This window comes from Lactuca sativa, chromosome 4, assembly GCF_002870075.4.
Source record: "Lactuca sativa cultivar Salinas chromosome 4, Lsat_Salinas_v11, whole genome shotgun sequence".
Taxonomy (NCBI): Eukaryota; Viridiplantae; Streptophyta; class Magnoliopsida; order Asterales; family Asteraceae; genus Lactuca; species Lactuca sativa.
The window spans coordinates 192069569-192082997 of NC_056626.2; the positions used below are offsets into that span (position 1 = coordinate 192069569).

The 13429-nt window shown below is 43.6% G+C and overlaps 1 pseudogene; it reads left to right on the plus strand.

Annotated features, from left to right (window-relative positions):
- Positions 1–5054: 5054 nt before the first annotated feature.
- Positions 5055–13429, plus strand: part of LOC111882148 (probable pre-mRNA-splicing factor ATP-dependent RNA helicase DEAH9) — a 28252-nt pseudogene continuing 19877 nt past the window's right edge.

Below are 13429 nucleotides of genomic sequence, written 5' to 3' on the forward strand. Positions count from 1 at the left end.
TTTTCGCCTCGCGTTTTGATGGTATCTCTCCAATAAGTCTTGATGCATTTCGTACGGATACATGTCCTCATAGGACTTTTGGAATTCGGCGTTCATTGTGGCTATCATGATGCAATGAACCTTCGTCGCATCACGTTCATGAGTCTCAAAAGCAGTCATTTCAGTTGGAGTAGCGATTTCTGGGTTGATCTTCTCGAGCTTCTCATCAAGGACATACTCCTTGTCCTCATAGCGAGCAATCGTGCGAATGTATCTTATCCATTCGCTAAATTTCGTTCCATCGAAAGTCACCTTTTGGCAAAGGCTCATCAATGTGAATGAACTAGCAGCAGCGTTGTTTGCATTCGACATCTACTAATAGAAAGGACAAAGATAGATTAGAATTTGAATCCCTAATTATCACCCAATAAGAAAAATTAGGGCTAGGATCCAACAACAATATTTACATATTAGAAAAGGGATGTCGTAATCCAACATGCAAACAATTTGAAGGTAAGTGAATGACGATTCACTAATTCTCCACCATGAAAACATAACCTTAAGTTCTAAATGTATTGAGAATTCCTAGGTTTCGATGAGATTCATTGAACTTTTCAATGGCATGTTTAAATCTCGATATGCCCCGCTCGTTTGTGACTAGGATTCCGAGGATCACAAAGTGGGTGTGAATAACCATGCAAATCTACACGGTTCCTTCATTGTAACAATCATCTATTCGATGTGCCGGTAAACCACACACGCTCCACCGAACTATGATAAACAATGAATCACCCTTTGTCACCTTTGCTTAGAACCAATTAGTGTGCCGGTAAACCACACACGCTCCACTAACTTCTTAGCAAGGGTGCAAAGTGTAATTTCATGGGATTGCATCAATTCACTTTTCCTAAATTAACTAGGATTGGGAATTTGAAAAACATGTAGTTACTTTGTATTTCAATATTATACTTTAAATGAGGAGATGAGGTTGCCCTATCCTACCCGTTCGGCTAACGACCCTCCACCGATCAAGCAAGCGGTGGGTGTGAGTATACACCCATTAAGCGCCATTTTATAGGCAGCAACCTTATACCCACCTTATAGACCGGCTTCGTGAATGAGGCCTACTAACGGTAAGACTAGCATTTTAATTATACACATATATATATATATATATATATATATATATATATATATATATATATATATATATATATATATATATTTGTCTAAATTAAACTTTTAATCACAAAACATAAATTTCAAAACTTGAGGACAATTTTTAAACTTTTCAAAACATAAGGGATCAAATAACAAATAATTCAAATTAACCATTTAATCTCATAATTATCTTTATTTGATTTATTTAAATGTTTCTTGCAAAACAATTTACCAATTTAATTAAAATAATCAATCAATTATCACATAAGGAAATTATTATTCAATTAATTGATAAATATCTTTAATTAGGTCAAGAATATACTCAAATATATGTTAAAATCGGATTTATATTGACCCATTAAGATAAAGGCAAGTTTCCATAAGATAAACAGCAAGAAATCCCGAAACTAGCTCCTTCTGACACTCGAACTCGCCGAGTACCACAATGGACTCGCCGAGTTGAGGCCTACTTGCCGAGTCCACTATGGAACTCATCGAGTTCATCAGGCAGAAGGACAAAAATCGAATTTTGCAATCAACAATCAAGCAACCAATGCATCAATTCAATAGAAACCAATCAAGGCTCTGATACCACTGATGGGTTTGAGCCATAAGAACATTCCTATGTGCACATACAAACCCTAATGCTTGGATCTAGGTTTCTCTAATTGAACATGCATTGTATCCAAGACTTTGATCAATAGATCTAGTATAATAACATAAGAAAACAGATCTGAAAGATTACCTTAAGTATCTTGCTTGAATCTTCTTTTCCTTGGAGCTTAGAGTCACAATTGTCACTCCTCTAATGGCTTACAAACACCAACTTAGCAAGAGGATGATTAGAGAGAAAGGGGAGGGAAGGAAGTCGGCCAGGGTTTCTTCAAAAGCAAGATTACCGATTTCCTTGACCCCATGGGTCTATTTATACTAGTGAGGCTCCTAGGGTTTCACCCTTAAACCCTAATTGGATAACTTAGGCCCTAAGCAATCCAATCTCCCTAATGATAAGCCTTGGACGAATTCTAGGTCCTTCCAAACCCCAAAACAGTCCACCGCTTATCCATAAGGGATTATAGACCAATCAAATAAAACATATATAATATAATAAAACCACCAACATACCTAGACAATCTCGTTTAGGTCATCTTCTCTCTGCAACACCTCACTAACTTTTTTCCTAATGTTGATGAAATCTGAATAATATTTCTCATAGAATGATTTCAATAATCTAAATACATATTAACAAAGTGTCAGGTTGTTAATAGAAATAAATATTAAGAAATTAGGATTCCTACCAGTGCTAATTAACAAAAAAACATAATAAGCACTAAAGCATCTTGTCGTTTGTGATTAGATCAAATAAAGATGAAGAGCATAACAACTAACAGAGAGGTCGAGAGCTTAACATTGTATTTAGATGAACTATATAATAGTATTCAAATAAACTAAATGACAAGATATGCAATTTCGCATACAATTATGCTCTGATCAGAGATCAATTACAGGAAAACACTAATTTGAAAGTAATTTGAGTTGATCATAGTGAATCTTCAATAATTGAAATGATTATTTAATTTGAATGGAGACATATGATTAATGAAAACTTCAACGATCAAAAGAACAGAATCAATTGCAATTGCTAACAGCTGAAATGAAACTTGAAGATCACCTTTAATCAGGGTGGAAACATTAGTAAATAGATCGTTGAGAGCTTCAGTGAGTTCATCGTGTTCATGTGTTACTATATTTTCAGCCATGGCGACAAAATTCTGCACCTGAAGTGGAGCAATCAATTAAATTATTAGACTAATAGATGATGAATCTATCGATAAGTAAAAGTGTAATGATCATATGGTAATAATCAAATTTTGCAATGTTCTTAGCCGATAGAAGAAGTAATCGCCTATTTCAGGTCAAGAGAACATTCCCTGTATGTATGTACAAGATTCAATAATATTAACAAGAATATATTTTACTAAGATTTCTTGATAGCAAATTAATAAATTTGACCTATCAACTGTATTTTGGCATTCAAATCATTATATGATAACTTTCACATTTGTAATTCATGAAAGCATCCTCAATAGAAGGCTTAAATAAAGGGAAAAAACAAAAAGATCAAGAATCTAAATTAAAACATTAAGAGAGAATCAAACGTACCTTTGAGTTTCAATAATTGGAAGACGAACAACCACAAGCTCACAAAATAACTCAATGATTTCTTTGCCATATTTACCAAAAAAGTCATCTGCATTTGGATCAGCTCAGGAAGATCTGCACATCTTGGAGTAGCAAATAGAGACTTCAAATCGCCTCTTTTAGGTCGAGAGGACATTCCATGTACTGTATGTAGGACAAAATTCCATAAAATTGGGTAATCAGGGCAATTGATAACATTAACAAGAATAAATATTACTAGATTTCCAGATGAAGGATACTGATTATTTAAATCAGAGTACCTGATTCTTCACATCAGTGGTGACTACACCATGGCCTCTCCATTTGGAATCATTCGGGAGATCGTTCAACGGAAAGATCGGAGCCTCGCTACCGGCGACAGGGAACTGAGATGAGATCCAGATCTCAATCTGAGATGCTTTCGGAATTCCGATGGATTCATTTCGTAGAATCGAGTGATACCGTGGACAGGCTGACGGATCAAGCTTTTGGTGATTCTTTGCGCGACGGAGGTAAGTTTTGAAGTGATGCTCCTCCGTGTTCAAACAACTAGGCTTCGTCTTCGACCACCTGACGGATGAAGACTTCATCTACGACGAGGAGACACTCTTTGGAGGCAATGCGATGATAGGAGTCGGGATGAGAGAGAGAGAGAGAGGTATGGGTTGACGTGAATCAATCTGATGATAGGGGTATGAATTATTTTTTACTAAAATGCCCATGATTCATAATAATTATGATGCCCCCGTGTCCTTTTTCCAAAGTATTTATAAAAACGCCACAAAGCATCCTAACCTTTTATTATTTTGATCTAACGACTCACGATTGGTTCTCGGGAATATATAGGGAAGGGTTATTTGGAAAACAAAAAAAACCCTAAAAACCCCTAAAAATCATAAAAATACATAAAAAAAAATACTTAGAGATCACAAAAGTTTTTTTTAATTTTTTTATAGAAAAATCGCAGCTTTTTTTAATAAAATCGTTGAAAAAAATAAAAAATCAATTTTTTTTTAAATTGGTTTTTTTTAAATCAGCGATTTTATACTAAAAGCTGCGACTTTTTCATTAAAAAACTCAAAAAAAAAGTTTTGTGATCTCTAAGTATTTTTTATTTTTAGGGTTTTTTTTGTTTTCCATATAACTTTATATATATATATATATATATATATATATATATATATATATATAGAGAGAGAGAGAGAGAGAGAGAGATAACAAGGATCATTTGAGAACCTATAGTTTCCTGAGAACCCGAGAACTAATTTTAGACCACTCGATCAAAAAAATGAAGGACCAAGATGCAAGATGGCGTTTTTGTAAATAAGTTAAAAACTAATTAGGCAAGGGCATCTTAATTATATCGTATAGAGGGCAATTTAGGGATATAGAAATTGAAACCCTTTATCTCTCATTCACGTCCTAAACAAAAACCTAAACCACCATCACCATTAGAACTGGAATCTCCACCGTTCTTCACGTTTTCTTGCCAGTGCTTATCTGAAATCGGATTTGAAATTGCCACCAGATCTACAATCGTCACTATTGAAGATCCCTCTTAATGTTCACATTTTAGCCTTCGTCAATCTTACATCCTCATTGTCAAGATCTCTTCTAGTTTCATAAAGGTCCGATTTCGTCGTCGATTTCCACTACAATTGCCTTCGAGTTCCACCACCATCACCGTTTATTTCCATTACAATCACCATAGGTTTTCATGACAATCACCGTCGATGACCACCATTATATCGAGTATCACGAATCAGGTACGTTCTGTAACTATTCTTAGGGGAATACTTACTTGAGCTCGGTCGGTCGCGTACATCACACAATTCGTGCTTTCTCAAAACTCTTTACTTAACTTTGAGAAAACATTTTCTTTTTCAAAATCTTTTAATCCCTCGATTTGAGTTCAGACACCCCCGAAGGTGTGTCTGAATCCCTCAAACCAGGGCTCTCATACCAACTTGTAACGACCCATTTTTCACGTCCAAAAATTTTATTTTTCAATCGATATTTAGTAAAACCATTTGCAAATAAACATTGTCTGATCAAACCATTTCATGAACATTTACTATGTCTGAAAACCAAAACATGTACTCAACCAAAATGTCAGAGTATAAATCCCAGAACAATCCCATAAATGCGGAAAACTGTGTGTGTGTGTGTGTGTGTATGATGTGCCGCTACCGCGCCAGCTTCTTCCCCTTCGACGAAGAGGTACCTGAAACCAAAATTGTAAACTGTAAGCACGAAGCTTAGTGAGTTCCCCCATCGTACCACATACCATACAATCACATAACATACATACTTCCAGGCTATTTTGGGGTGCCTGACTACCCGGTACGGCCATTCTAGGGTGCCGACTACCCGTGCGGTCATTTTGGGGTGCCGTCCTACCCGTGTCAAACCATTCTGGGGTGCTGACTACCCATTGGTCCTAACAACCGATCCTTGGGGACTATTTCACCCCCTACTGCTACTATCACATATATCATAACATAACATATTATCAGACATGTCTGGGGTGTCTGAACTACCCTTTGGTCCTAACAACGAACTCTACTACTATCACATATAACATATCATGCTAGCACATAACATATCAGGTAGTAGCAAACCTAGATAAATATCACAAAGACAATCATCTAACACACAACTCCTGTTGGTGGGCCGGCATTGTGGCCGTAGACCCACTGCTACTGGAAGGCAACTCATCTCAAAGTAGCTGCTGATTTGAGCAGGAACTGACTATCTACTGTTGTTGCTGCTGTTCCGGAAGTCCTCCGGCTATAATTCCAACAAAACGTTCAGTCAAACACTGCTAGCTGTACTTAGGGTAAAATGACCATTTTACCCTTGACCAGGTCAAAGTCCAAGTCAAAGTCAACTTCCAGTTGACCCGACTCACCGAGTTAGCTTGCCAACTCGTCGAGTCCCTGCCCATTCGATTGTCCTTAATCCCGTCTCTACTCGTCGAGTTAGGCATTGACTCGACGAGTTCTCCTTCTAAACTGATGACCAAAAGTCCTTCATCCTACTCGCCGAGTTGCATGAACAACTCGTCAAGTTCATCTTCATCCGATGAACACTCTAAGCTGCGACTCGCCGAGTTGCATGAACCACTCGTTGAGTCTTTTCTTGACGTAAGAAGATTGCCTTGGACTCGCCGAGTCAAGGCATTGACTCGCCGAGTCCCTCCATGGATGAGTCTGGCTTCCGACTCACTGAGTCCACCCATGACTCACAACTCCACTCAGCAAACACGAAAAAGGGGAAAACTCGCGGACTCGCGACTCGACTCGCCGAGTCCGATGAACGACTCGTCGAGTCGTTCACATGTAATTACTATATACTCAATTCTGCTAAAATCCAACTCATACCATTCATAGATCTGGGCACTTAGGGTAGGTTTTACATGTAAAGTTTCCAACTTTACATGTATACATGCATAGGATGGGGATTTAAGGCTTAGTAAAGGCTAAAATGGTAGATCTAGGACATTCAAGCGATTTACTCCCATAAAGGTCATGGATCTAAGCTTCTGGAGCTCAAACAAGCCTAGATCTAGAGGTTAATCAACTCATTACCATCCCTAATCCATAATCAAGCTTGGAAAATGGTTTAAGAAGGACATTAATGGTGTTCTAAGGGACTTTAAGCATAAAAACAGAAGGAAACTGAGTTATACCTCAATGAATCTCTAAAATAACACCAAGATATTTGGCATCCTTCTTCTCCTCTTCATCTACTCGCCTTCTTCTCTCAAAATCTTCAAGGAATCACACCAAAACACTTCAATCTCACAAGAAAAGGGGGGTTAGGTCGATATAAGGAGCTCTGAGGGTGAAGGAGTCGGGCTTGGGGCGCATAAGGTTGATTTAAATGGGGTGCAAACCCTTGAAATTAGGGTTTCATCCAGACAGGGGGGACTCGCCGAGTCCAGAATGTGGACTCGCCGAGTCGCCAACTTAAACGTGCTCAATATCCCGACTCTACTCGGCGAGTCGGGCCTACAACTCACCGAGTCCAATGCTAAAAAAAGTAAATTACTTAGATAGGTCATACGTACCAGGCACCAGGTGCTACAAATCTCCCCCACTTATTTTAGACTTCGTCCTCGAAGTCTGATGCTCGATCCTGAAACAGCTCAGGGTAATGTTCTATCATTTCTTACACCGGCTCCCAAGTGCACTCTGAACCCTTCCGGTGCCGCCATTGCACCCTTACTAATTCCACCCTCTTGTTCCTCAAACGCTTCGACTTCCGGTCGAAGATTGCGACTGGGCGCTTAATGTAATTCTTACTGTCATCAACCTGAATATCTTCTAACGACACCACCACTGAGTCATCAACTAGGCACTTCTACAACTGGGAGACATGGAAGGTGTTGTGGATCTAACTGAGTTCGGCTGGCAGATCCAGCCTATACGCCACCTTGCCCACCCGGGCTACAACCCTAAACGGTCCAATGTGTCTCGGGCCCAACTTGCCCCGCTTCCTGAATCGAATGACACCCTTCCAAGGCGACACTTTCAGGAGAACCATATCCCCGACCTGGAACTCCAGGTCTAATCGGCGCTTGTCGGCGTAACTTTTCTGCCGACTCTGCACAGTCTGAAGCCTGCTCCGAACCTGCTGAATCCTCTTGGTCGTCTTGAGCACCACCTTTGTGCTCCCCATGACCCTCTGGCCAACTTCACCCCAACATATCGGGGTCCTGCACCTTCGTCCGTATAACATCTCGAATGGAGGACGGTCAATGCTCGCGTGGTAGCTGTTGTTGTACGAGAACTCAGCCAAGGGAAGATAGGTATCCCAGCTACCACCAAAGTCTAGCACGCACGCCGGCAACATATCCTCCAGAGTCTGGATGGTCCGCTCGCTCTGACCATCCGTCTGCGGGTGAAAGGCGGTGCTAAAATGCAGACGAGTGCCCAACTCATCATGAAACTTCTTCCAAAACCTGGAAGTGAAATGCACATCTCTATCTGATATCACTAACACCGGCACCCCGTGTCGTGCCACTATCTCCCTGATATAGATATCGGCCAACTTTTCAGCCGAGATACCCTCCTAGATCGGAATAAAATGGGCACTCTTGGTCAATCGATCCACGATGAACCATATCAAATCTACTCCTCGCGCAGTCCTGGGAAGCTTTGTGATAAAAATCCATCGTAATATCTTCCCATTTCCACAACGGCATATCCAACGGCTGCATCTTTTTGTGCGGTCTCTGATGCTCAGCCTTGACCTTCCTACAAGTCAAGCACCGCTCGACGTACCAAGCCACATCTCGCTTCATGCAGGGCCACCAATAGTCTAGACGAAGATCCCTATACATCTTCGTCGCCCCTGGATGAATGGAGAATTGGGATTTATGCGCCTCCTCCATCAAGATCTGGCGCACGCCTTTGTGATACGGCACCCACAACCTACGGTGTAGTGTCAATAATCCTCGGCTATCATAATCGAAGGAGGTGACTTGACCCACTATCTGCTCGCTCTTCCGATGTTTTCATAGCCTCCTGCTGAGCTTCCTGAATCTGCTCTAATAGTGGAGTCACCACCGTCATCCTCATACACACATCCCTGATCGGCGCCGCCTTACGACTAAGCGCATCGGCCACCACATTGGCCTTCCCCGGGTGATAAAGGATCTCGCAATCATAATCCTTCACCACGTCCAACCACCGACGCTGTCTCATATTCAGACTCCGCTGATCCATGAGGTACCTCAAACTCTTGTGGTCCGTGTAAATGGTACACCGAACTCCATAGAGGTAATGGTGCCAAATCTTGAGGGCGAAGACCACCGCACCCAACTCTAAATCATGTGTCGGGTATTCGCCTCGTGAGGCTTCAGCGGCCTCGAAGCGTAGGCAATGACATGCCCTCTCTTCATCAGTACCGCGCCCAACCCCGAAATCGACGCATCACAGTATACCGCAAAGTCCTCTACGCCCTCGGGCAGGGCTAAGATTGGCGCCTCGCACAATCTCTGTCTCAGAATCTCGAACGCTGCCTGCTACTCAAGCCCCCATCGAAAGACCACAGCTTTCTTAGTCAACCGTGTCAGGGGTATGGCTATCTTGGAGAACTCCTGAATGAATCTCCGATAGTAGTCCGCTAATCCTAGGAAACTCCGAATCTCGGATGGAGACTTCGGAACCTCCCATCTCATCACGGCCTCTATCTTGGCCGGGTCGACCAGTATACCATTCTGGTGGACAAGGTACCCAAGGAATTACACCTCGCGCAACCAGAACTCGCACTTGGAGAACTTACCGTACAAGCTCTCCTGCCTCAGGGTCTCCAAAACATCTCTCAGATGCTCCTCGTGCTCCTCCTGCGTCTTGGAATAAACTAGGGTGTCATTAATGAATACTATCACAGACCGATCCAGCATCGGTCTGCACACGCGGTTCATGAGGTCCACGAACGCGGTAGGAGCATTGGTGAGCCCGAACGGCAACACCACGAACTCATAATGGCCATAACGCGCTCGAAACGCGGTCTTCTGCACATCCTCCTCTCTGACCCTCATTTGATGATAACCTGAACGCAAATCGATCATGAAGAACCAAGATGTTCCTTGTAACTGATCAAAGAGGTCATCAATCCTCGGGAGTGGGTAACGGTTCTTCACCGTTACCTTGTTCAACTCCCGATAATCTATACACATCCGATGCGACCCGTCTTTCTTCTTCACAAACAGGATCGGGGCTCCCCAGGGTGAACTGCTCGGTCTAATGAATCTCCTGTCTTACAGCTCCTGCAGCTGTGTAGACAACTCCTACATCTCTGGAGGAGCCAACCGATACGGTGCCTTGGCTATCGGAGCCGCACCAGGGACTAGGTCGATCCTAAACTCTACCTGTCGCTCCAGAGGTATCCCAGGAAGCTCCTTTGGGAACACATCTGCGTAGTCTCGCACCACCGGGACCTCACTCACCGTCGCCTTACCCGCCTCCCGGGTATCTATAACATACGCGACATATCCCGCGCAACCCTGCTAAAGGTAGCGCCTAGCCCTCGTTACTGAACATACTGTGGGTCCATGCAGTGGCCTCTTGCCATGGATCACCAGCTCACCCCCACCTGGGGTCCTGATCCACACTAGCTGTTGTGCGCAATCTATCACCGCCCCATTAGGACTGAACCAATCCATGCCTATAATCACCTTGTTCCCACGCAACGGAATGGGAACCAAATCCACCAAGTAGCGCTCCTCGAATAACATCAGGACACAATCTCTGAACACCGCTGATGCCCGCACCGATCGATCATCGGCAATCTCTACCTCTAAAGGGAAATCCAACATGCATGAAGACTCAGTAAACTTCTTTCTAAGCGCAAGAGAAACAAACAATCGGGTGGTACCCGAGTCAAACAACACCTGAATAGGGATACCGTTCACATGGAACGATCCTAACGCATATACACAGAGCACATATCAATAACGTAACATCATATAAATGAAATAGAAGGAAAGAATCATACTCGTCACCACATCGGGTGCGGCGCGTGCCTCATCGGTAGTCAGCTGAAATACTCGGCTCCTCACCACTGGAGCCTCTGCCTTGCCCTACCGACCATCAGTGATCCGCAGGGTCGCTGGAGCTGGCGCCTTCACTGGCGTTGTTGTTGTCAACTGGGGGTAATTGGCCTTTCTTGTGGCCCCTCTGGTTGCAGTGGAAACACAGCAACTCAGACGTCTATATCACAGGTGCAGGGGCGGTACAATCCCTGCTGAAATGCCCCGCCTTTACGCACTTATAGCAGCCCGACGATCCCAGTCCACATGCCCCCTCATGAAGCCTGCCGCATTTCCTGCAGCGGCTCGGTCCTGACTGGCCTTTCAGCCTACCATCTGATCCCTTGGGCTTCTTCCCCGAAGCCCCTCCTGTCTGTCCTTCCTCTGTCTTCCACTTCTGGATGTGCTCTAGATCTATCTCCCTCTCCCTCGCCCTGGTAGTCATAGAGTCCAAGGTGGGGCAAGCTGAAAAACTGACATGCTCCCGAATATCAGCTCGGAGCATGTCATGGTAGTGGGTCCTCCTCATATCCTCATCACCCACATACTGGGGCACCAACAATGCCCTCTCCTGGAACATGGCGATGATCTCCACCACAGTCTCCGTCGTCTACCTCATATCTAAGAACTCCCTGGCCAGCTGTTGAAGCTCGACAGCCGGCGCAAACTCTGCCCTGAACCTGGTCACGAAGTCCGACCAGGTCATAGCCTCGACATCCAAGGCTCCCAACGAGTCACCAACGGACTCCCACCAATCCCTAGCTCGATCTCGTAAACACCCTACTGCAAACCTCACCTTCGACCCCTCAGGGCAGAAGCTAGTCAACTGTGCAGACTCAATGTCTGCAATCCATCGCCTGGCAGCTATGGCCTATGGGGTCCTTCGCCACATGAAAATCCGGCGCACCACTGCCCCTGAAGTCCTTAAAGGATAGTATGCGAGATCCTGACTGGCCAGATGCCATGTCGCTCATGAACGCCCTGAGGCGATCCTCCATCAACTCAATTATCCCCTCCTTGATCGACCCGAAGATGATGGGGGTCGACTCAAGTATGCCTCTGGTGATCTCTGACGCGATGAACTCGCGTAGCCCCTCATTTACTGGCTCAGAACCTGATCCCGAACCCGATCCCTCTCCTGAACTGCCAACTGCCGGCCTCGATCGTAGTACCACCATTCCGCAATACATAAATAACACCCGTTAGTGATACTAATACCTCTTGAGGGATCACACCCACAATAAGTTCCCCGGTCTTGTCTCGGCCTTCCTTAGTTCGGGTACGGATCCTCTGCTTTCAGTAGTACGGGCCCATACTACCTTCCACATCTATCCGTACCTTCTTTAAGGGCTACCTCGACTCCACCGGTTCCCTTTCACTACTGCTGATCACTGCTATACTGATCCTAGGCTTTCCATAGGGAAATCTCTGACTCCGCCCTACCCGGTCCTCAGCTGCTGAAGGCCTCCTTGTAATGCCAATTAGCCATTACCTGAATACTATCACATGTGATGAGGCTCAGATAATCCTTCGAGTAACAGACTCGCTCTTACAACGGTTAGACTCAAACAAGAGCTGCGCAATAGGGTCAAATCCAGCACTCTAAGATTATTCAACCCTGTTCACATGTGACGTGACGTATTCACCTAATGGCTAATTCCCATTACTCAGAGTCCCACAAAGCACAAAGCAAGTAGCATTCAGACAGAAGGGAACAATCTCAATCAAATATGTTCTTATAGGGAGAAACTGCACTAGCATACAATGCTAAACTCATACTGTCAGGCATAACCTGAACAGGCTATCCTACTATTGTCTACTCAATTCTAGCATGCAATTCTCATACACTGAAACACATAAAGCAGGCACATAAGGCATCACTCCTAGATCCTTATTCCTATTCTAGCATGCTGTTCTACTGAAACTGATAAACATAAAATAAACGTGTATGGGTACTTTGGGGAATACTTACTTGAGCTCGGTCGGTCGCGCACATCACACACTTCGTGCTTTCTCAAAACTCTTTACTTAACTTTGAGAAAACATTTTTCTTTTTCAAAATCTTTTAATCCCTCGATTTGAGTTCAGACACCCCCGAAGGTGTGTCCAAATCCCTCAAACCAGGGCTCTCATACCAACTTGTAACGACCCATTTTTCACGTCCAAAAATTTTATTTTTCAATCGATACTTAGTAAAACCATTTGCAAATAAACATTGTCTGATCAAACCATTTCATGAACATTTACTATGTCTGAAAACCAAAACATGTACTCAACCAAAATGTCAGAGTATAAATCCCAGAACAATCCCATAAATGCGGAAAACAGTGTGTGTGTGTGTGTGTATGATGTGCCGCTACCGCGCCAGCTTCTTCCCCTTCGACGAAGAGGTACCTGAAACCAAAATTGTAAACTGTAAGCACGAAGCTTAGTGAGTTCCCCCATCGTACCACATACCATACAATCACATAACATACATACTTCCAGGCTATTTTGGGGTGCCTGACTACCCGGTACGGCCATTCTAGGGTGCCGACTACCCGTGCGGTCATTTTGGGGTGCCGTCCT